Raw genomic sequence first — 25,641 nt, 5'->3', positions numbered from 1 at the left:
GGGAATGTGGTCTAGGACAAAGCCTTAAGGAATTCTAACATCTAAAGCTTGATGGGAAGAGGATAAGACAATGAGTCTGAGAAATACTAGCCAGAGAGATGAGAAACTACGAGACTACAGTGACACTGAATCAATGGGAAGTGAATATTTCAAGAAGCAATTATAATTAATGTTAATTGGTGATGAGCAGTTGAAGAACATAAAGACCTTATTCCATCATCTGTTATTCCTATCCAAGATGGTTCATACACATGGCCAGCAAGCTGGTGCTAGCTTTCAGCTGGAAACTTGGTGGGAACTGCTATCTGGAATCCTCAGTTCTTTTCCACAGGGACTGTTTGGGCTTCCTTACACCATGGCAACCAGCTGCATCAGTAAGCGTTCTAAGATACAGGAAGATTTTAAGGTGTGAGCCCAGAAAATGATACCATGTCACCCCTATAATAATTGTTCAAGCAGTCATGTTGTTCACCAAGATTCAAGGGATTGAGATACAGACCACACTTCATGAAGGAGGACTCTAAGAGAAATCATAGCATTCTTTAATCTACCACGGACCTCAATATTTCACATGTACAATCCTAATCATTGAAACATGTTTTGTAAGCAGAAAAGATTGGAAATAACCTAAACATTCATGATTGGGATTAAATAAATTAATGTAAATTATCTTAAGTAATTTAAGTAAAGTTAAATAAATTAATTTAAATTTATAAAGTTAAATACTATGTACCATTTAAAACCAATGGAAATACTTCTGATATAGCATTATAAAAATATTACCATGAGATATTATTGAGTTAAAAAAGTAAAATTTAGTATGTTTAGCTAACGTTTTTATGTATAAAACATAGTTATAGTATAAAAACAGATGTATAATATACCTGTGTCTTAAAATTAAAGGGGGGGTCAATAATCAGGAAAAAATGCCTTCAAAGGCTCTTTAAGAGAGTGATGATGAAAAAAATGTTGAGAAAACACTTTTCTGGAAGGATATAAAGAAATGAGTCCATGCAGTTGCCTCAGAGAGCAGAAATGAGTTACTGGGAGAAGGAAGTAAGGAGAATAAGAATGTTAAGTGTGTGCTCTTTCATATTTTTGATATTAGAATCATAGTAAGATAATATGTATCAAAAATTTAATTAAAAATAAAATTTAAAAAGGTTATCCATTTTATTTAATCATATAATATTACTGAATAGGGACTCTTTCAGCATATTACACTATATATAAATCCTATACTTTTAAAAGTCTAGTCTGGGCAAAGAATTAACAATTTCACTCAGTTATCCTCAAAATAGAAACTGGTAAAGTGACATTTTAGGCAAAACATCAAAAATCAATTATTACTATATATGTATGGGAAACAGTTTTGAAAGAGATTGTGTGGCTACCTGCTTCATTCTGAAGGGAAAGAGCAAGTTTCTCTCCCAGGGGTGTGAAGGACCACTGGAGTTCTCTCAGTGCTCAAGTGTTCCCTCCTTTACACCCCAGGAAAGGAGAAGCAGCTATAAGATTCAGAGAGATAGATGCAATGTGAACAATCAAATTCCTTAGCAACATCTAGATTCGCAAAAAGATTTTTTTTCACATATACCAATGCCACAACTTACACTACAGAAGAATGCAGCCATAGTAAATGCTTGGCAATCTTCCAGTTGGGCACATCCGTATGGAAAACTAGCCAAATAAACACGTCCTTGCTATAATCTCTGCTCCTTAACATTGAAAATCCACTGTAGGGTTGTAGCTCTTTGACTGCTGAAGGCACCAGGAGATGAGCCATATTGGACTTGACCCTAGTCTGTGAATGACAGCATGCAGCACTGGGAGCTGGACCATGTCCTAGTGAGGGACTTGGTCTCTCTCAGTGTTGCAAGCACCAGCAGACCACATGGTGCCATGGTGCCACTATGACAAATACAAGGCAGCTTGAAAGGATAAGGAAGAGACTTGGAAGCAGTAAACAGTTACGGCTTAGGGTAATACTGGCCTTGCAAAACAGTGGCCATTTCATCATCAGAGTTCCTATCTCCCTCCAGTGATCCCAACTGATACTGATGAAGCTGACTTAATTGCTGGATACAGAGCACTGAAAATAATTTTAAAAGTCCACTTAGATCATGCATCATTTACCAAATTTACTCCCAGGTTACATCAAGTGCAAATCTGATCACAATTGCTCGCTAGAAAAGAATGTGAATACATGTGGCTGCAACCTAAAGCATAAGTTCTGTTCAACAATGCATAAAGGCTAACGTTAAAAATCACCAGGGGATACGGAGCCACTCCCTGCCAACTTTGGATGCACTCCACTGCCTTGAAATGCAGCCCTATTGTGGGTTCCCCTGTGGACACTCCGATAGGAGTTGTTAGAAAGAGAATGGTGGTTAATTCTCTCTAAACTATTGTCTTAGTTCTTGTTGCCATAACAAAATACCATGTACTGGGTGGCTTAAACAATAGAAATGCATTTCCTCCCAAACTGGAGACTGGAAGTCTGAGATCAGGATACCAACATGGTCGAGTTCTGGTGAGAGCTCTCTTCCTGGCTTGCAAATGACCACCAACTTACTATATATTCACATGGCCTTTCTCAGTGCATGCACAAAAAGAGAGAGACAGAGAGCTTTTTCTTCTTACAAGGCCACCAGCCCTATTGGATTAGAACACCATCCTTATGACCTCATTTAACCTTAATTACCTGCTAAAAGTCCTATCTCCAAATACAGTCACACTAGGGGTTAAGGCTTCAACATCTGAATCTGGGGAGAAGAGGGGATCATAATTCAGTCCATAGCATCTATAAACATAGGTAAAAATATTTAAATATCAGCCAGAAAAATTAAGATTGAATATCAGAGAGGTTAAAAATCACATAAGAAGAGCTTGAGAAATGGAGCCATCTATTCAATAAACAAAACCAAACCAAACATGGCACCCTTATCTGATACTGCATGCCCCTCTAATGGTAAAGATGCATCTTTGCCCTATGGAAATGGCTTTTTTCGTTAAATTGAGGCAAAATTAATGTAACAAAATTCTCTAGTTAAACCATCTCAAAATGTATAATTCAGTGACTTCCAGTGCATTTACAAGGTTGTGCAACCATCCCCTCTACCTAGTTCTAGAACATTTTAATCACTTGGGAAAAGAATCCCCATGCCTATTAAGTAGTCACTCTCCATTGCCTTTAACCCAAGTCTGTTACTGGTTCTTTTAAATTTCAAGAAAGAAAGTTATGAAGGTGCACTTATTCCTTCCACTGAGAAAAAAAAAAGTGCTATTTTAAAAGCTACTGGTACCATTAACTCAGAAAGAGTTTAACATAGAGCACTGAGTCTTTGTCTTATTTCTTCATGGAAAGAACCATAGAAACATGAAGGCAGAGATCATGTAAAGGCTCTCTGCTTCCAGGGAATCTCTAAATGCAGAATACCAACTAGCTAAAAACAAAGCTATGGATATCATGTCCTCATACACTCTCCTCAACAAAGAAACATATTTTTGTTGAAATACATTTAAGAAATTCTAAATTAAACTGTTAACAGATTTCTTTGCCAACCAAAGAGGATGGCTACAGCATCGATTGCGGACTTTTTTTTTTTTTTTTTTTTTTTTTTTTTTTTAATGATCAGTGTAGAATACCAGTTGCAACCTGGTGATTTTTCACAACAAATGGACCAAAATCACACACAGATGGTTTTTATTTTTCAAGGAAGTTGAACCAATAATGTAATACCTGTAAATTTTATCCAAAATGTACAGATTTCTAGCTTTGCTTTAAAAATACTAGGTTAAGCGGCAACTTTGGGTGCTTAAAGCCATTGGCAACAATTGGGTAGAGATGAGAGACGATTGCTGGTTTTGAGAGGATCATACATCTCTGAGTTTACCAGGGCCCTCATCTAGTCCATTTCCATCATGCTGCGCTGCTTGGCCCCTGATGGCACTTGAATTTGCTTCTCCTACTGTACAATGGTCTCTGCAGAGACATTCCAGAGACACATTCTTTTTTAACCATACTTCAGGCACAAAGCCATCTAACGGGCAGACAAACTTGAAGTGTCATCTCACTTTTTACCACAGTCTTGAATTTTCCATTCTCAAAATTAATGATGGTTGGGATCCCTATGGATCTAGCAACTTGAGTGAAAAGTACACAGTTTTTGAGTGGTAGACCAACGACTACCACTGATGATTTTGAAAGGTATACAAAAATTTCTGCTTGAGTGGCGAATAGTCATTGCATATTGGGTCTCATCATAAGTACATACAACCTCACTTAGAATCTAATAAGAAATATGTGGGAGCCATGAAGTGGGAATAATCTGAGCAACAGCACATAGTTTATAAAAACAAGTCTATCTGCAAACATTTGTCTCTCTCTCACATAGACACAGATACAGATAGAGATAGAGGTGTAGTTATAGGACCTCTATACTCATACTAGTTATGGAGAAGAGACCATTTACCAACATCAGAGGAAGGAAGCAAGTGAAATAAAGAGGTTTATGCAAAATTTCACATCTGCTCAAAGAAAAATAATTAGAATTTCCTTAAATTCTATTTGTTGACATCCTGCTTGAAACTGTACTGAAGTTATTTCAAATATACATATTTCTACCACTCCATTTAAATACAAAATCAAGGATTTTTCCAAAATTATTTTATTTGTATTTCACTTCTCTAAAACCCAGTAGTATAACTGCTCTTAAATTAATCATTGTAATCAAGTTTTAACTAAATATCCCAAGTCTTATGAGCAGTCGCATGCTGTCCTGTACTTCTTTTACAGCTGTCCTGTTCTTGTGTTAAATAGTATAATATATCTAATCCAGTGTGATATCATGTCTGAAAGCTCAGGCTATCAAGGCAGAGTGACCTGTGTTAATAAAATGCTCATGTGGAAAGGAAGAACAAATGGAGTTATGAGGATTCTTCTTACAAGAAAAGGGATTTGTTTGCAAGGGACATGCTTTGAGAAGTGCTAGGGAAGAAAGAGTCAGATCCTAAGAGCACACTCAAAAACACCAGAAGCAGGGGGAAAGGAGAAGAATTTGTTTCTTTCCTAGTAGAAAGAGTAAGTAAAAATAGGAAGAACCAGCCTAAAGCTGACCAAATGCAAGACATGTTATCTGGGAGTGAAATTCTTAATAGAGAAATATGTGTGCGCAGCCGAGTTGATATAGGGCAACGAAGGCAGAACACGTTAGAATGTCTGTGATTTATTTTAAACTTCTCTAGCATAGACTCTCTGATATTGTATACATGTCAGTTACTTTCAGTGTCAACTCTAGAGGCAGACTATTGACCTAATATTGCACAATGAAGGGGTGGTCAGCTAGCTTGCTCCTACAGCTCTCCATATCTCCATCAACACCGAAGACTTTTTAGCATGACATTGATAATTAACACATCAAAAATGGATTTTCTTTGGTGAAATTAAAGGCTTAATTAGCGTGATGTATTTTTGAAAATGGATTTTATTGCTGAAATTAAAAGGTCTCATTGTATGTGGGTTGGTTGAAATATTGCATAAACAAGTATCATGGGTTGAATTGTGTCCCCTAGAAAGATACACTGAATTCTTAACCACCTAGTACCTGAGTATGTGGCCTTATTTGGAAATAGGGTTGCTGCAGATGTAATTACCTAAGATAAAGTCATGCTGGACTAGGGTGAATCATTTCCAAAATGACTGGTGTCCTTATAAAAGGAGGAGAGAGAGATACACAGGAAGACTGCCATGTGGAGACAGAGGCAGAGATTGGAATTACATAGCTCCAAGCAAGGAATGCCAAGGGTGGAAGACCACCACTGGATGCCAGGAAGAGGCAAGGAAGGATTCTACCCAGGGTCTCACAGACAGCATGGCCTTGGTGACATTTTGATTTTTGGACTTCTAGTCTCCAGAACTATGGGAAAATAAATTTTTTGTTAATTTAAGACACCCAATTTGTGGTATTTTATTACTTTGAAACTAATACAACAAGATATAAGCCTTTGGCGAGGGTCATACCCTGCACCCTTATGGATGGCATTCATATCCATCAGGGTTCTCCAAAGAAACAAAACTAATAGGCTGTCTGTGTGTGTGTCTGTCTGTAAAGAAATTTATTATAAGGAATAGGCTCATTCAATTGTGGAGGCTGGCAAGTCCCCAGATCTGCTAGGTGAGTCAGCAAGTTAGAGGCCCTGGAGACCAGTGGTAATAGTTCCAGTCCAAAGGCCAGCAGGCTCAAGACACAGGAAAAGTCAATGTTTCCATTCTAGTCCACGGGGGGAAAAATGATTTCAGTTTTAAAGGTGATCAGGCTGGAAGAATTCTTTCTTACTCAGGGGAGGGTCAACCTATTTAGGCCTTCAAATGTTTGGATGATGACCTCATATTGGGAGGGGAATCTTCCTTACTAAGTCTACCTAAATAAATGTTAATTTAAATGTTAATCTTATCTAAAAACACACTCACTGAAACACCCAGAATAATGTTTGACCAAGCAGGTGGGCCCCTCTTGGCCCAGTCAGGTTGACACATAAAATAAACCAACACAGCATCCAGAAGTCCTGTGTTCCACATTAGTTTAGGAGGGTTGATAGTTGCCTGTGCCACCTCTAAGGGTAACAGTCTTTCTCTGGAATGTACTTACATCTACTTGAGTGAAACTTTTGTACGAGGTGAGGTTGGAGCACCTAAAGGACAAAATCTTGAAAATTATAGGTTTATAAACTGTGTTGGCCCTACATGCTAATGAATGTTTGTTTAATAAATGTTTGTATTTGTGCCAGAATTTGGAGTGAGACTTTAGAGTGCTTTCATCTATATTCTATGGTAAGTTTCAGGAGGAAGTAGTTAAACCTCACAATTCTCAAATTTCTTATGTGTTACATTAGTTATCAAAAAGCATGTCAGAGTCCTACTTGACCAAATTTCTGGGAGGGGCTTTAGATTTTCATAGGCTGAGAAACAGTCAGCATTCCAGCCATTTTTACTTGGATCATAAGGGTAAGGCATTCTCAGTTGATACATAGGTCATATCACTTAATTAAATGCAGCATGACATTGGGCTAGTAAACTTTCCAAGCCTTGGTTCTGTAAACTGGGGAAAATAAAAGTACTTATTTCAAATACTATTGTGAAAATTAGACAGAATAATGCAGGTGACATATTTATCATAATGCCTGGCACATTTTAAGCACTGATTAAAATCTGTCATTATTATTTTTAATCTTAAATAATGTTTGACAGGTCAGAAAAATAATCCAGGAGAGGCAAATGGGAATGATCATAAAAAGGACAGAGAGAATAAATGATGAATCAATTTTCTATCACTACTTGAACAAATTATCACAAGTTTAGAGGCTAAAATAGACACAAATTTATTATCCTACAGTTATGTAAGTCTGAAGTCTAGTAGGGTCTCACTAGACTAAAATCAAGGTTACCTACAGACTGTATTTCTCTCCAGAGGAAAATCCACTTCCTGCTCACTCAACTTATTGAAAGAATTCAGTTCATTTCAATTATAGAACCAAGGTCCCCAGTTTCTTGCTGGTTGTGTACTGAAAGCTGGTCACAGCTTCTAGAAGCCACCTGCAATTTCTTGGTTCACAGCCCACCTCCTCCATCTTCAAAGCCAGCAATCAAGTCCTTCTCACATCTCATCTCCTGACCCACCCTTCTGAATTCCTTATCCATTTTTAAAGATCTGTGTGATTAGATTGGACCCATCCAGACAATCCAGGATAACCTCCCCATCTCAAGGATTTTAACCTTAATCACATCTGCAAAGTCCTGTTTGTCATATAAGGTGGAAAATCCACAGATTCCATGGATTAGGATGTAAACATCGTGGAGGGGCCTCTATATATTGCCCACCACAAGGAAGAAGGGGAAGAGGGCAGGTGGAGCCCTGGGAACCCCATGAAACCTTGTATCTTCTGATCTAGACATCTTCGCCCCACTCCCTCTCCATCCATGTACAACTTTCTTTCCACAAACCAAGATAGTCAGAGAAGCTCAGAGGGAGATAAAGACACATCATTTTCAAGATGGGGCCACAATGTTTGGGTAGGTGACTTTTATTCTGAATGATGGTACAATCTCATCTCTTCAGAAACTGGGGGCTTAGATATTGATGAGGAGAGTTGGATATACAAAGAAAATAATCCACTTGCATCAGAGCCCAGTCCCTGCAGGCTATCTGAGGTGTCACAAAGTCCCAAGAGAGCATATGTTCATCTGCAGATACAGGTTAAAATATAAGCCATATTTTTTAAAGCTCTCCTCCATATTATTGTTCTCCATACTAGTCAAGGTGCTAAAACAAGTCACCTGTATTAACACTACACGTGTGTGCCATGGTAAGACTGAGAACCAAATCTGGAAGAAACAGAAAAAGAATCATTTCACAAGTCTAAGATGAGAAAGTGTAAGATCCTTCACTGATTGAGATCTATGGGTTTTGATTCTGAAATGAATGTTCCTTTATCCAGTGCTTTGATCCTGAGAAGCAGGATTTTTCCATTAGAGTTCTTTCTTGATTTGCAGAGTTCAAAACAGGCCCAAGCAAGGTTGGTCCTGTCTAGGGATAAATTTGGGGGACTTAAAAGGCTTTTTCTAGATTGGCTTGGTTGGGAATGCTAATGTAGTGGGTCTAATATTTCTTTCACTACAAATCAGATGCAGGTAGCATAAACTTTTGGAAGAAGTCTTCTGAGGATTGCATGGAGCCAGGGGATCAGGAAGAGAGACACTTCTCCCTCCATTCTGAGTTTCTGGGAAGCATGCTACCTGGTACCTTGTGACCCATTTGAGGCCCATCTCAGTGTGGCCTTGCTTCTGGCCACTTGTTACAGAGCAGAGTACCTGAAAGACTCTACTGTGTTCTACACTCTCCGCTAATAAAATGATTTAAACTGGATTATTCAGATGGATTTAGAACATGAGATCTAAAACCATAATGTCCTTCTGCCATTGTTTGACTATCTGAAATCACATTATTCAAGAGTTGAACTTTGGACTCCAAACTCAGTTAAAATGCAAATACAAGTAAAGAGAAACAACCTTTACTAGCCATTCACCTCTTAAACAAGAGAATGTTTTATCAGAAACTTTCCAAAGAGGAGATCTTTGTAAGGAGAATTATGGAGAATGGGCAAAAGTGTGGTTAAGTTTTCCAGAAAAGTAAAATCAGAAGAACCAAAGACAAGGTACACCTACTTAAACATTTTGCCAAGAAATAATGTTTTCCTCATTTGGTGACTTTCTTTGCTAAAGAAAATTTCTTAGAATTTTCTCTTCCTAAACTTCTTCTTAACTTCTATTTTAAAATAATACTTTTCCTAAAAACAGTGGTCCTTATGGGATGAATAGAAAAAGAGACAGATAGAAAATGTTTCCCACTAGATATGAAACTGTCATTAAAACAAAACAAAACAAAAAATCGCTTTCATTGCATTTTTGCTGAGCAGATCACTTTTCAGAAATGTATGAGAAAAAAAATAAAATTTAGATAACATGGAGGCTAATTGTGGTCTCCATCACTCAGAATATACCAACAATTTACATAACAGCTCTTGGACACCAAGTTTTGCCAGCTAAAATTTCTTAGAAGTTTACTCCGTGTTTTTTTTCTCAGTATATCCCCTTACATTATATATACATAAAACATTATAATTCAGAAATAGCATTCGGAAACACTCAAGTAAACCCATCACTTCTGGGACATTCAGCCTAACTCTTATGGTACTTCTGACTGGTAGAGATGATTTCTAACTGGGAAGAAATTTGTCTTCCTCCCGTAGATGTGGAAACCGCACCTAGATTCATTGGCCATCAGTGATAATGGGGCTCAGAACTCAGGGTGAAGCCCGGGTACCAGTTTATTGACTCTCCTCCTATTGACCGTGAGTCCCAAAGCACTTCAGAAGGGCAGGCCATTGGTCTCCAATGACGTACAATTCTCACACACAGTTCCAGGAAGGGGATTGGTGTTCTTGGGCTATGAGTACAAAATCCCTTCACTTTCTAAAGCAAAAACTAAAGAAACCAACATGAGGAGAAACTATCCAACACCATTCTTTTATTTAAAATCTACCTCAGTAGAATCAGCATGCAAACGCTGGCAGTCTTTGCTCTAAACCAATCTACTTAGTTGGCTCTTATTCTCTAATAATAAAACAGTGGCATGTTTTGTATAATTTAATATGCCTTTACTGAAATCACTATCTTTTCTCAAAATCTGCTTTTACTCCTATGTTGCTGATTCTGGTTACTGATATAACCTATCTAACCCATTTAAACTAAGCCAAATACCCGCTTCTTAATTCCCTAAGGCTAATCTGTCACTATAATCTGTTGATTCTACTTCCCACATCTCTCAGTCTTTCCTCTCTTCTCTATTGCTTCTGCAGTGGGCTTGTCAGCTCTCCCTGGGCCCCTGAAACATGAACAAGCCCACTCCATGGCTGCCTGTCACTTCTTTTACATCCTTTATCCATTCTTTCTCCAGTGATTCTAAAACTCAACCTCATTCTACTCCCATTGATAAAAACCCTCATGATTCCCATCCTCTATAAACCATATATAGTGTCTCTCAAAGTATTTCTCCATGAACCACCAACACATTAGTAATTCTAAGGGTCTTTTAAAAAGTAAACAATTGTGGCTGCCACTTTGGCCCTACTGAGTCAGAATTTCTGGGGATGGGGCCCAGGAGCCTGAATTTCAATAAAGTCTTCAGGAGATTTTTACATGCACTAAAGCTGGAGCATTACAGGCCTGCTGAGGAAACTCCAGCTCCCATTGCAGGGTACAAAGGTCCCCAGGATGTGGTCTTACCTACTCTCCTCTCTCTTCTCTGGTTGCTTCTCTCTCACTTGCTCTCCTCCAGTCCTCAGACGTGCCACGGCCGTACTGAGCCATTCGCATTGTCTTGCACGTGCAGCTGCCTGTCTGCTCTGCCTTGTGAACTCTGGCCATCTTCTGAGGTGCATCTGCTATACTGCTTACTCCATGAGGCCTTCCTGGAATACACCATACCAAACAAATTAATTATTTCCTCCTTTCTCCCTTTGCCCCATGATGATACCTTCCAGACGGCATGGTAGCTTTTTACTCACCTGTCTGCCTCTCCTGCTGCTCAGAGAACTCCTTGCGGGTAAAACCTGTCTTTTTCAGGTTTTACCGCCACTTCTACCATAGAGCCTGGAGCATAGAGAACACTAACCAGTTTTTGCTGCATGAATGATCTCGAGTTTACAAAGCTCCGTGAAACAGATAACTGCACATCAGGATAGAGCAGCAGGAGTAGGTATCTTTAGAGGTGACATTCACGTCAAGGAATGGAGCCTTATCACAGACCACATTCAGGCCACCTTTTCCTGCCTAAAGCCAAAAAGTCCTGTAAAACTTTCCCCACTACCGCACTCAGGGTCAGTCAATGTGAAACTTCTTGGCAAAGCTGTGTTTATCACAGTTTCTTTTTCCACGCAGTAAACATTTTAGACAGAAATTGAAATAATGTAGTTAGCACAGAAAGCCTGAACCTCAACAAATAAACTTGGAGCCATTGAAGGCCGGGACATTGGAAGTTGTATTAATTAGGCTGCTTTTGTAAACACATGACAGAGCCTAACTTGAACTAGTTAAGTGAAAAAGAAAATCTTACAATTATACCAGAGTATTTTACAAAACTCAGGCTTAAGAATGAAGCTGGAGATGAGGGACAATTTAAAGTAGGGACATGAACACTGCTGGGACCATCTGCACTCCTGCTACACATGATGGAAAGCATGGTTGCTGTTACTCCTGAGTTTAGATCTCATAGTTATAGACTCTAAAGAGATCCTGACTGCATTCTCAGAAAAGCAGCTCAACAACCAAGTTGAGTCTAATGGTCAGGTTTCCCCTGGCTAATTCAGTGTGACCCAGGACACCAGCATAGCCACACTGGAATATGGGGCCCCAGCTAGTTATGTGAAAGGGAGAGCAAAGTGGAGTGGGAAATCCCTGAGGTGTTCACCTGCGAGAACAACTTCAGTGATACTGGAAGCAAAGAGGACATTTTAAATTGTGGGTAGTTCAGGTTGGAGTCATGGAGGGACAGCTGAACAAGAAGACCCAGGCCAAGCCAGAGGCCAGGCCAAAATCTCTCCTGGTGAAGGCCTTCACCAACACTACAGTGAGGAACTGATTGATAGGCCCAAGGTTACTTGCATATTATTTATCATTTGTTGCTATGCTTGCTGAAGTTAAATATTAATATGCTAAATAAGAAGTTTGTTTCATAGAGTAGTTTTAGTTTTTAAGTAATCCTTGTGTCATCGTTTTAAAGCCCGAAGTAAAGAAACCTTTCAAGAGTGAGCAAACAGATGTAGGAAACAGTAACAGGTGTAGAATCTGATAGGCCTAGCTTCCCACTTGAGCACCTCTGTCATGCATGGCCTCTGTGACCAAGGAGAAGGTTCTGACTGTCTCTGAGCCTTAGATACTCCATATGGCCCCCTGTTCACATAGTTTATGTTATTTAGCCCGGGCGGTAACTGCTGATTCAGTAACTGTTCTTTGATCCTCTACTCTGTGCAGATGTTGTGCTAGTAACCATGGATACAGCATTGAAGAAAATAAAGATCTTTGCCCTCAAGAAGCTTGCATTCTAGAGGAGAAAACAGTTAATAACAAACTACATAAACAAAAGAAAAGTATGTTCTTAAAAAAAATCAATAATAAGGATAAATTCAAAGCACCGAATGGCATTATTAAAAAATATGTCTGTATGTTTACTGTCTTTTAGACAGTAAAGTACCTTGCCCTTTTAGACTGAAAGTATCTTGAAGGCAGGTACAATGTCTGTCTGTTCCCACTATACATTCAGTGCCTAGTCCAGTGTGGCAGATGCTAGATGAGTATTTGTTGGAGGTGTGAAGGACAAAGAGAAAAAACAAGAAAGTGATTAATTCTAATGATCTAGACATGACTTGTATCACTTTGCCCAGGATGCTATTTCTGGTGTCTCTCCTTGTGTGTCCAAATTTCCTCTCCTTATAAAGATGTCAGTTATATTGGATAAGAGCCCACCTGAAGATCTCATTTTAACTTAATCAACTCTTTAGAAACCTTATTTCCAATTACAGTCACATTCTAAAGTCCTGGGATTTTGAACTTCAACGTATGAAATGGGGGAGGGGAGCATCACAGTCACAACTGAGCCCAAAACAGCAGAAATGCAAACCCTTTAAGCCCTCAGGTACATTATTCTATTGGTCTTCATGGCAACTTTTAACATGGCAGGGAGACTTGTATTACCGTTATGTATAGTACACAGATAAGAAAACTGTGGGCAGCATCGTGATTTCCAATCCAGCACTCAATCCCCAAGATCACAAGGTGTCTACAAGCTATCACTTCCACTAACCTCAGTGAGATACATTTATGAGCTGCTCAGGTCCAATTTGGGCAAGGCAGGGTAGGACTGTGGTGGGACAACTGCCCTGAACAATGCAGAATAGTAATCTATACTCTGGACAATTTAATCGGTAGGAAGAAATGAAAAAAGGAGGTTAAGTGCCTTGAAATACAGCTGAATGCCTTGTCATCTGGGATTTGCTTGGCTATTTTCCACTGAGGCTGTTCAAGCCCAACCAAAGGCATCCCTGACAGGTTTTAGCCAGAACACTCTAATTTTAAAAGTGCTGACATGGCTATGGGCATTGCTCTTGAGAGGTAGGCAGACCCGATACACATTCACCCTTCTATCAAGTCCTGCTCAGCTTTTTCAAAGAACAAATTGGATTTGGCCCTTTCACGGCAACCTAGTTGATGGGCCCAGAAAACACAATTCTGATTACTTCATAGCAGTATTCCCAAGGGTATCTTGTTAGAGCAATCACAAAACCATTTGAAACTGAAGGGAAAGTCCTGTCAAATGAACTACTAAAATGGCTGCACATTACAAGACTCACATGGAACAGTTTGTTGTCGCACTGAAGGAAAACAGTGACCTTGGGATGGGGTCCCAAGGACTACAGGCTTGAGGAGGGGGTCAGCTAAGGCAACAGGCCTTTGGTTTCAGAAATGCTGTCATGCTTTTCGATTGAAAGTCAATCTATTGCCTCTAAATTATAAAACAGTGATGACTGCCAGCACCTACCTTTAGTTAGGTGTCTTTCATTTTAGTCTATGTCCCACCACTTAGGTAATGGGTTTCAGTGAAAAGTTTATGGCCAATTGAACATAGCTCACCATCAACAGGAATATCTTTTCCACTCTCTCTCTCTCTCCTACTCCTCATCTTTGAACCACATCCTGAAATAATTATAATGCACTGAAAAGGAGATGGACTAAGCTCCAGTTCAATTTGCCTTTAGTCTTTCTCAAGACTCCACTGAAATAAAAAGTTAGGAGCACACAATGAATAAACATATAGCAGCAAAGAGAACAAGAGTTGGCTGGGAATTACGAGTTAACTGATGGATTTCAGCAAATATGCAAAAGCCAGAAAATGGAATGATGTATACGGCCTATGACATAGTAATCATACTCCTGGGATACATGTCAGAGAAATTCTCCCTTAGGTCTGCAGGAAATGTGTACATGGATGGTCTCTGCACATGAACACAATGGCCATTAAGGTAGTGGGGAGCAGGAAGACAGGGAAAGGGTAATTAAAGAGGAGTGAATGCCTTCTATGAAACACTGGGCAGTGATAAGTAGAAAACTGAGAAACAAAATAAGTGAGAATTTATATGAAAAGTAGAAACAAAATGAGAAAGCACAGTATCATTTGTGTAAATTAAGTACTCTAAAATACAACAGTGCAACTGATTTTTGAATGTTAATTTTGTAACCTGCTACCTTGCTGAATTCTTCAATCAGCTCTAGTAGTTTTTGTGTGGCCCTTTTAGGGTTTTCTATATATAGTAATATGTCGTTGGCATATAGTGACACTTTTACCTCTTCTTTTCCAATTTGGATCCTTTTTATTTCTCTCTCTTGCCTGACTGCTGTGGCTAGGACTTCCAGGACTATGTTGAATAGGCGTGGTGATAGTGGGCATCCTTGTCTTGTCCCAGATTTTAGTGGGAAGCTTTTGAGTTTTTCACCGTTGAGTACTATGCTGGCTGTAGGTTTGTCATATATAGCTTTTATTACATTGAGATATGTTCCCTCTATATCCACTTTGGAGAGAGTTTTTTTTTTTTATCATAAATGGGTGTAGAAAGTAAAGAAACGATCCCCTTTAAAATAGCACCCAAAGTAATAAAATATCTGGGAATAAATCTAACCAAGGAGGTGAAAGAATTATACACAGAAAACTATAAACCACTGATGAAGGAAATTAAAGAAGACTTTAAAAAATGGAAAGATATCCCATGCTCTTGGATTGGAAGAATCAATATTGTTAAAATGGTCACACTACCCAAGGCAATCTACAGATTTAATGCAATCCCTATCCAATTACCCAGGACATATTTCACAGAACTAGAAAAAAATCATAATAAAATTTATATGGAACCATCAAAGACCTAGAATTGCCAAAGCATTACTGAAGAGAAAGAAAGAGGCTGGAGGAATAACTCTCCCAGACTTCAGACAATACTGTAGAGCTACAGTCATCAAGACAGCATGGTATTGGTACAAAAACAGACAAATAGACCAATGCAACAGAATAGAGAGCCCAGGAACGAACCCACAAACTTTTGGTCAACTAATCTCTGACAAACGAGGCAAGAATATACAATGGAATAGACAGTCTCTTCAGCAAATGGTGTTGGGAAAACTGGACAGCAGCATGTAAAGCAATGAAGCTAGAACACTCCCTTACACCATACACAAAGACAAACTCAAAATGGATCAAAGACTTAAACATAAGACAAGATACAATAAACCTCCTACAAGAAAATATAGGCAAAACATTATCTGACATACATGTCAAAAATGATCTCCTAGGACAGTCAACCCAAGTCATAGAAATAAAAGCAAGAATAAACAAATGAGACCTAATTAAACTTACAAGCTTCTGCACAGCAAAGGAAACCATAAGTAAAACAAAAAGACAATCTATGGAATGGGAGAAAATTTTTGCAAATGAAACCAACAAAGGCTTGATCTCCAGAATATATAAGCAGCTCATACAACTCAGTAAGAAAAAAAATAAACAACCCAATCCAAAAATGGGCAGAAGACCTAAACAAGCAATTCTCCAAGGAAGACATACAAATGATCAAAAGAAGACATACAAATGATCAAAAGGCACATGAAAAAATGCTCAATATCAGAAATTATCAGAGAAATGCAAATCAAAACTACAATGAGGTATCACCTCACACCAGTCAGAATGGCCATCATTCAAAAGTCCACAAATGACAAATGCTGGATAGGCTGGAAAAAAGGGAACCCTCCTACACTGCTGGTGGGAATGCAGTTTGGTACAGCCACTGTGGAAAACAGTGTGGAGATTCCTCAAAAGACTAGGAATAGACTTACCATATGACCCAGGAATCCCGCTCCTGGGCATATATCCAGAAGGAACCCTACTTCAAAATGACACCTGCACCCCTATGTTCATAGCAGCACTATTTACAATAGCCAAAACATGGAAACAGCCTAAATGTCCATCAACAGGTGACTGGATAAAGAAGAGGTGGTATATTTATACAATGGAATACTATTCAGCCATAAAAACCGACAACATAATGCCATTTGCAGCAACATGGATGCTCCTGGAGAATGTCATTCTAAGTGAAGTAAGCCAGAAAGAGAAAGAAAAACACCATATGAGATTGCTCATATGTGGAATCTAAAAAACAAAAACAAACACAAACAAACAAACAAAAAAACAAAGTGTAAATACAGGACAGAAATAGACTCATAGACATAGAATACAGACTTGTGGTTGCCAGGGGGGCGGAGGGTGGGAAGGGATAGACTGGGATTTCAAAATTGTAGAATAGATAAAAAAGGTTATACTGTATAGTACAGGGAATCACAGAGGAAAAAATGTGATAAAGTGTGTATATGTCCAAGTATGACTCAAAAATTGTGCTGAACACTAGAATTTGACACATTGTAAAATGATTATAAATCAATAAAAAATGTTTTATAAAAACAAAATAAAATACAACAGTACATGTTATTAAAGATTACATACATATTTTAAGGACATATCAAAACATTACTGCAGCACCTATCAGGCAGAGGTAGATGGAAAAGAATGAGAGTGGAGATTAGAGAAGAAGGGAAAAAAATAAAACAATAGAGGATACCCATTTAAATTACTAATAACATTGTGTTCTGCATATGGTACCTGGAGTCCCATAGGAAAAATACAGTGGAATGGATTGGATGAAACAGGGAAGAAGCCACATCTCAAAATGGAAGGGAACCCATTCTGTGCACTGTAACATCAAGATGATCTCACACATTTGTTTATATATGTAAGAAATTACCTGAAGATGCACTCTAACTTTTCATTATAAGCAAGTCTAAATAGTTTAATTTTTCCAATGGTGCATATATCACATAGGCTGAAAAATAAAAATAAACAAAAAGAGGAAATTACGATATATTGAAAAAAGTTCAATTTGTTCCCCTTTTTGCAAAAAAAAAAAAACCAACAACACGCAATAGGGAGAGAATGCCTGGAGGAAATGTAGGTTAAGGTTTTAACATGCAGAATGCCTACAATTTTACTTATTTAGAAACTTGACCTTGTCTGTATGTTTTAAGGAAACCACTAAGAAAACACAAAAAAAGTCTACGGAGAGCAGCTACCACAGGGCAGCCATTCAAGACACTGGTCTGGGCTTCCATAAAGCCTATAAAACTTGGGTTTCTTAAGATCTGAAGGTTAGTGGATCTTTTATTAATAAAAGTCAAGCCCACCAGCAATATGAACCTTCTACTAAGTGAAAGGAAAATACTGGTTAACTGAACCAATCATTAAATTGGAAAAAAATCTAGAACTCCAGTGGAAAAACAGCTTTATTGATTCCCCATGTTTGCCACTGACGTACCAGCAGCAGGTCTCATGATATTGCACAGGAAGGCAGCTCAGTCAGAGGGTTTGCTTTGCTGTGTGACAGCTGCAGCCAGATCTTCCTGTCTAGATGAAGATACCATCCAAATCCTAGTAAAACAAAATAAAGGGTGAAACCCCAGCAGCTGCAAATAATTTTGTGCAGTCATCAGGATGGCTTTTTGCTTTAATTGCAATTATCATTGAAAAGTTCAGAACTAAATAGGGAAATGACACAAAAACATTAACTTGGGCAATACTCAGACACTTGGTAGATTCTATATACACTGTACATGGAGTAAAGAAAATAATTTAGGGCTTTGAAGAGAAGAAACAGTCATTTCATTGAGCAAAGACAAAACAGGTAAATCCTTAAAATTTCTTTTCTTTCTTCTCTATGTTATCACTGGGCACTATCCCAGGGTGGCATTTAAGTATCATTTTGAAAGGTTTCTAGTGAAACCTTTCTAGTGAAACCATCCAACTTAAAAGTTAAATCTAAGCTGCTGTGATTTCCCATTTAATTCTGGGGGGGACCTGAGCATTCACAATTCATTTTACAAGCTCATAACTGTTATGAGACATAAAGGGATGGAAGCAGAATTTTTAAAGATGTCTAAAGAATGCAATGACTTTAACCTATGAATTACTCCAGTTTTTTAAAAATAATAGCAATAAATTTTCCAAATAAAAACTCTTTGTTAATCTCAATTCAAATATAAGGTATCGAAGAGAATCCATTTGAATAGTTATGTTTATGATAAGCACTTTTATTGTTTCAAGGGAAAACATGCTTTTTAATGAACATTTCTGTGATTAAGACAGAATGAATTTATTCTAATTAGGTTTTCTGTCAGCATGACCTTGAGGGATTTTCTTTCTCTTTCTCTCTCTCTTTTTTTTTTTTTTTCAGTTTGAGGTCCTGCTAGAACAAAATTAAATTTGGTGAGATCTGGGGATTCAGTTGTGATTTTCCTTGATATTTGATCTTTTAGAGTCAAATGGAAAACCAATAATTTTCCAAATGGAAATCAACAGCTTTCCAAAAGCACAGGCATTTCTCTGTCGAAACATGATTTTCTAATTCCAAAGAGAAATTAACCTACTGATTCAAAGCAACTCAGACCTTGGCCCAGCTCGTTCTTGTACTGATGATCCCTGCCACCTGAACGGTTTTTATTGTCATGCAATGAGAACATGACTGCTGATGCACAACAGCAGGCAGTCCTATGGGTGTGGACCCTCAGATTATGACCAGAGTGGGGTCATCTCATGGCCAGGATGGGGAGGCCATTCACATGAAGTGAAGAGTCATCACAATATTTATACAGCTATCATTGAAAACTGAAATCAGATCTTCTGCAACAACATTGTAAGACGTTTAATCACCAGGGAAGTCATAACTCAAGATAAGCAGAGGATGCTAAGGCAAAACAATCTGTGTGAACAGCTCCTAGGATACTATCCAAGTAGCAGGTTCCGGGGAATGGCTTTGACCATCGTACCTTTTAAGGCTTCTTTATGCTGCTGACCCTGGGGATGTCAAAGACACTGTCATTTTAATTCAGAGACAATCTGATGGGGACTAAAGACAAATCAGTACATTTCAGCTGTTTTTATTATCCGATGATGTGTGAAACAGATACGCTTATATTATCCTTAAACCCTCTGCCGTCTGGGGACAGAGTGGAGCTCAGGAAGTGGTGGTAGTGAAAAACAAGTGAGGCTGGGGTGGGGTTTGTGGAGCAGAGAGGAGACAGACAAACATTCAGCAAATGGTTAGCCACTAGTCTCTATGCTGGGAGAAAGAAACAGTTTTTTCCTTATGTAGTTTACATTCTAGGTGAAAGTACCAGAGATGAAACAAACAATAACTGAAGAAGATGGTTTTAGTGCTGTGGAAAAAAATATTAAACGGACGATGTGATAGAAAACCCCTAGTAGTAATTCGCCAGGCAGAGCAAGAAGGCAGTGGAGCAATGAGTGAGAAAGAGAGTGAGGATGAGGAAGGCAGGAAGAAGAAGGTTGTGTCAGGGTGTCTGAACTTGGGCATTACTGACATCTGGGGTCAGATAATTCTGTGTCACAGGGAGCTGTCCTGTGTCCTGTAGAGTGTTACCAGTGTTCCTGGCCTCTCCCCAATGGATGCCAGTAACACTCCCCTGGTTGTGACAACCAAAAATGCCTCCAGATATCACTAACTGACCCTTGGAACATTTGAGACTCTCCATTTGAGAACCACTAGCTCACACAGGGCCTCAGAAGCAGAAGCATTAGGCAAAATATTTAACAACTTATGTGACAAGAGCACAGGCCACTCAGACCAGGCACTGATAGTAAAGAACCTATAAAGTTGTACCAGTGCATCCTGGATGAATGTCAGCCCTGCTCACACTGTGGAGTTGAATTTCCTTCTAATTGTGATAGAAAGCTAGAGAAGTGATTCCTATTTGTCTATTAAGACAGAAAGCGACATGATTTCTTTTAGGTTTTCAAAATGACCATTTTAGCTGCTAAGCAGAGAACAGATTTCAGGGCAGGGCAGCATGAGAGGAGGCAAGGAGACTGGTGGGAGGCTACTGAAGAAATCCACATGCAAGATGCTGGAGACTTGGACTAGAGTCACAGTAGTGGAGATAAATCAAAGTGACCACAATATATTCTAGAGGTGGAGAGCAACTGAGCAATCAAGGATTATACCTCAGTTTTGGCTTAACAATTGAGTAACTGATGCTCATTTATTAAGATGGGGAAGACTAGACGAAGAAGAGATTTCAGAGGGAAAATGAAGAATTCTGTTTTATGTTATGTTTAAACTTCAAGACACCTATTAAACATCTAAATAAAGTTGTCCAAGAGGTACCAGTACCAGCTGGCAACTTGAATCTAGAGGTCTGAATAAATTTGATAGTCACTAGCATATACAATACAGAAACAATTAACATCCAGAAGTCTACGTTTATGTATGTAATCAACACAGGAGAGGCCACTAACCATTCAAATCAGTGTGTCTGCTCATTTTCTGAAGATTAACTTATATATTTCATGCCCTGTCTCCCATAACCTCCAATTTCCTCACTGTATTTGACAAAGATTAGCCTCATTTAATTTCAATTAACAAATAATCTGACCTTTGTACTTTGTTTTTTATTGAAAAATTTGAGCAAATACCCCTGTGCACTTTTCAAGGGTTTCCTGACAATGCAAAATTGAATGCAAATCTATTAGGCTCTAGGGTGAGGACAGGGAAAGAAACTCATAGATGTTTGGGGTAATAATATAATTCCTTATTCTTCGTCCCACACAGCCCAGGGCCCCACAATTAACTGTCATCTAGTTTTAAAATATTCAGTGCATTTTGTCATCATTTCACTTAATATTATTAAATTCTAATTGCTCTTGGAGGACAGGTGTCACTCCATTAGATTCAAACCCAGTTCTAACAGGTGTCAGCATATACAACTATTAATAATGGGTGAAACCTAATATTTAAATAACACATTGTGGTTTTCACAGCACTTCCTTTGCTGATAAGATTTTATTTTCGCCACAATTTTGTGACACGGGAAAGGCAGATAATTGTACAACAATTTTAAAACAAAGAAACTATTGTTCAACTAGATTAAATAATTTGCCCTTTCTCCTGCATTTGGTAAATGTTAGCAAAAGTATTGGAATATAAGTGTCTTGACAACTAATTCCGTATTGAAGAGTAGATAGTGTTCTGCCAGTGCATTATGGCAGTGTAACTCACAATATCTGACCCCAAAAGTAAACCCTTATTTGACTTTTTCCTGAAGATGATTTGAGCTGGTCCTCAACCCAGGCATATTTTCCTATGTTCCTTCTCTGTAATCTAATTTTCCATGCTTGATAAAATTTGTGTGGCTGCCTTCTGTGTTCAACATGCTACCTTTCCTTCTGCTTTCTTGGCTTGCCTCTATGCCAGTTGACAACATCTTCCTGAGACTTCCTTTCTGGCATCCTAACTTTTCCCTGATTACTTCAGCCCTATCATGACCAAAAACGTGGCACAGACTATAAAAATTGAGTTATATTCTTCTCCTTTTCCTTGCTGAGTGGGTTTACTCAAACTTTGCTCTCCGTGATTAATGAAGACTCCTGTTTTCCTAACCTAAAGGTCTCATTCTGCACTGACAAAATCTTTTCCTTTATTGATTTCACAACTAATACCTGATATTGTGGAAAACGACGTAAGAGTATAAAGAGAAAAAATAAATTACCCCCATAACCTCTAGCCAAAGATCAGTAAGATGTGATTGCTTGATTACTTTTGTTGTCTCTTGAATTGAATGCTTAATTAACATTTTAAAATTCTTTCTTATTAATAGTGAAGGGATTCAAGTCCATAAGTTTTACTCAAAGTACAACTTTAGCCACATTCCATAACCTTAGGGGAAGGCAGTAAAAATGAATTCAGAGAGGGAACATGGCAGATTGTGTACAGTCTTGTAGGCCATTGTGAAAACGTTACCTTTTACTGAAATGAAATAGAGAGTCCCTGGAGAGTTTTAGGCAAAGCAGTAGCATAATTTAACTAAAAGGATCAATTAAATTAAAAAGTGAAAAGTGCCTACTTAGGAATGTGAACAATGCCACAGAAACACAAAGTTGGAGAAAATTAATATGCAATTTAGCCTTCCCTATCTGTAGGTTATGAGCCCTGATTTAAGAGAAACATGTTTTATTCTTTGTAACTAAAATAACCAAAATCTAATAAACATGTAAGTAAATATTAGTTATTACATTTTCATCTGATATTAGTGTTTTATATTCATACAGTCCAGACTACTGAATCTTACATAATGGATACTCAATAAATAAATACCTGCTGGTTTAAAAAGAAAAAAAAAAAAGGAAGGGAAGGAGAGGGATGGACAGAGAAGGAGAAAGAAAAGAGAGGAGATAGGAAAATCATTCAGTATACTTACTTCTACAAATAAGGAAATACACTGTCAGGGATAGATAATTAGGCTAATACATCACTAACTAATCTCAAATTTTACAGAATATATAATATGATGAGCCTTTACTTTAAAAACAAAGAACTGAGAAATGTTTCATTTCTTAAAATTTCTCTTAAAAATTAAGCTTGTATCTGTTCTTATCTATAAAATGTTTGTTTGCCCTGACTTTCTCACTAATGTGGATTCATAGTTCTCACCCCCTCACATACATACACAAAGACATAAATTCCCGTGAGAAACTAACATGGGGCAAGAAGATGCACATAGAGCTGACTGTTTTCCCTAAATTAAAGCAGAGCAACAAATAAAGTGCTAATTTGCACTTTTGGGCTTAGTTTTGCTATCAGTGTTTGAAACAACTTCAGTTTTTATATTGATGATTGTTTAATTAAAGGATTTAGTGTGTATTCAAGAGAGCTATTTGATGCATTTACAAAATGAAATAAGATCTGCTTCTCTATTACTGTGTTTCGCAGCTCAAGATATCGTGCGAAATGGACTGAAGTGTAAGTGTGCTGTCCCCGTGTGAAGCAAACCTACTTCTGGTGCAAGTGGCTTCTATGTCTTCATGATCTACCACCCCCGAAAAGAGAACAGAGATACTCGAACTGAGGTTCCAGCAGGAAAGTACTCTTGTGTGAATCCCCATTTATCCTTTTGTAATAAATAGCTTGCACATCAAATGGGTCCCACCTACGTGCCAAAGTTTTCATTTTCTAATACAAATTCCATCCAGAGCCTCAATATCAAGCTGCGTTCTCTCAGCCTTTCCTGTCAATGCCAGACAACAGATCTAGCAGTAACAATTCTTCTGACAGTTTTGTGATGAAAATGTGAGGCACAACTTGATACAGACAGCTCTGCTATCATCGCATTATAATTCCTGCAATTCTAACCATAAAATCCACCTTTTGTGGGTTAAGTAGACAGTTACGATTAAACATCAGGGCCACAGTTTTATTTGTGACTTCTTTCTTTCTTTCCAGTATAAGACTGACTTGATTAGGAAGTCTCAGGCAAGCACAATATAATTATACTGTTATCATATAATGCATATTTACAAGAGAATATAAATTACTGAATTTGTTGTAGACTAGAGTGATGTTGTATTTTTCATTTACTTAAATTCAGTTATCCTCAGCTAGCCAAATTATCCTGATTATACACTGGTTAAACCATCTGCGCTTCTGATTGCCCATATACCTTCCTGAATCTTCACTCTGGATACCAAAGAAGGATAACATTCATTTTAGTCTCTGACATGGAAGCATTTTAATTTTTTATAAATATAGATTGAATTTAAAAACTTGCCACTTACTTCCCTATAAGGGTAAGTTAAATCATCTTTTTTTTTTTTTTCTATAATGAGCATTCTCACAGGGGGTCAATGTGTGGGAATTAATTGGCTGCTGTTTTTATCATGGGGGACTGGTAACACACTGTCCTTATAACAGAAAAGACCTTATGAACCACACAACTCAGAAGGACCCACAAACTCATCATAATTGGCTTTCTCCATGAAAAGAAACTTACAGTAAATCATAAACTGTAACAAAGATAAAATTTTAAAAATGTGAAAGGTGCTAAGGATAAAAATGCTTGTCAAGTATGAGTCTAGGCATGACGTTGTTTGGCACAGTCAAGGTCCCAGGCTAAGGAGCTGAGGAACCTGGCTCTGTGACTATAAGAAATGCAAAGCTCTCCCAGGAGATAAGCCCTCTGACACCACTGGAGGAGCTCCCAAAAAAGAAACCCCCATGAGGAAAGGACCTTGCCTATCTTGTTCACTGCCAGAATACATGAGTGTGCTCAGCTATTTAAAACACAGGTTCCCAAATATTAAATTATTATTTCTAACTAGTCCGTATATAGCTATCGTTGTGCATTCCCCCAATGGTCTCCTCCCACCCCAGTCCCTTCTTGCTCCAGGATGCTTCAGAGAGGCATCACCTGGCAGAGAAGAACACCTCCAGGATGCTCCTTTACCACCATCAGTGTCAGCTGTGGTCAGCACTTAAGTGACACTGGTTGTTAAGTATTCTAGAAATCAATCACCCCTGCACCCTCTCTTTCCAAGTATCTCCAGTGCGCAGAGCTGGGTCTGCCACAGACTAGCTGCTCGGTAAGTTTTTCTGAGTAAATTGATGAGTAAGGGAACTGTTTACTTCCCTTACTTTGAATTTTTTACTTATGCATTTTCCCAGAGACATTACCTATTTGATTTGCTAGTTTAACCCAACAAATACCAAATATCTGCATTGGTATTATCCACACTTCCAATGCCATCCACCAATACAAACCCTGACAGAGTACCTACTACATGGCAAAAATTTTTCTGGGCACTAGGGTGACCCTCCAGGAGCCTGAGGGATATAGAGATGTGTTTGAACTTCTTCCCCAAAGCACAGATCCCATAAATAATTCACAAATAAGAGCGAAAAGGAGATGCCAAAGAGATTAAATGGCTCATAAGTGTGCTACTATTCTTCAGACTCAATTTGACTGCTTTTTGGCTTTAGTCACAGGGTCTAAAAGTTATTTTTATGACCAGCTAAAGACATAAAAATAGGCACAATCATATGACAGGTCAGGTTGCATAAGCTTGAGGAGAACTCTAGGCATACATGTAGAAT

At 38.3% G+C, this 25,641-nt stretch overlaps 2 long non-coding RNA genes across 2 annotated transcripts in view; one reads left to right on the top strand and one right to left on the bottom strand.

Moving 5' to 3' along the window:
- The window catches only part of LOC116662661, a 242,943-nt gene that overhangs the window by 40,127 nt on the left and 177,175 nt on the right, over nucleotides 1–25,641 (bottom strand). The window contains exon 3 of the long non-coding RNA XR_004318640.1: nucleotides 10,844–11,028. This is a non-coding gene — a long non-coding RNA (uncharacterized LOC116662661). The remainder of the gene's footprint in view (nucleotides 1–10,843; nucleotides 11,029–25,641) is intronic.
- On the top strand, nucleotides 18,258–23,691 carry LOC116662663. The gene is made up of 2 exons (XR_004318642.1): nucleotides 18,258–18,384; nucleotides 23,485–23,691. It is a non-coding gene; the product is annotated as an uncharacterized LOC116662663 (long non-coding RNA).

The sequence above is a fragment of the Camelus ferus genome, chromosome 3 (assembly GCF_009834535.1).
Source record: "Camelus ferus isolate YT-003-E chromosome 3, BCGSAC_Cfer_1.0, whole genome shotgun sequence".
Lineage (NCBI taxonomy): Eukaryota > Metazoa > Chordata > Mammalia > Artiodactyla > Camelidae > Camelus > Camelus ferus.
The sequence above is the reverse complement of the archived record's forward strand: the minus strand, read 5'-3'. Positions and strand labels throughout refer to the sequence as shown.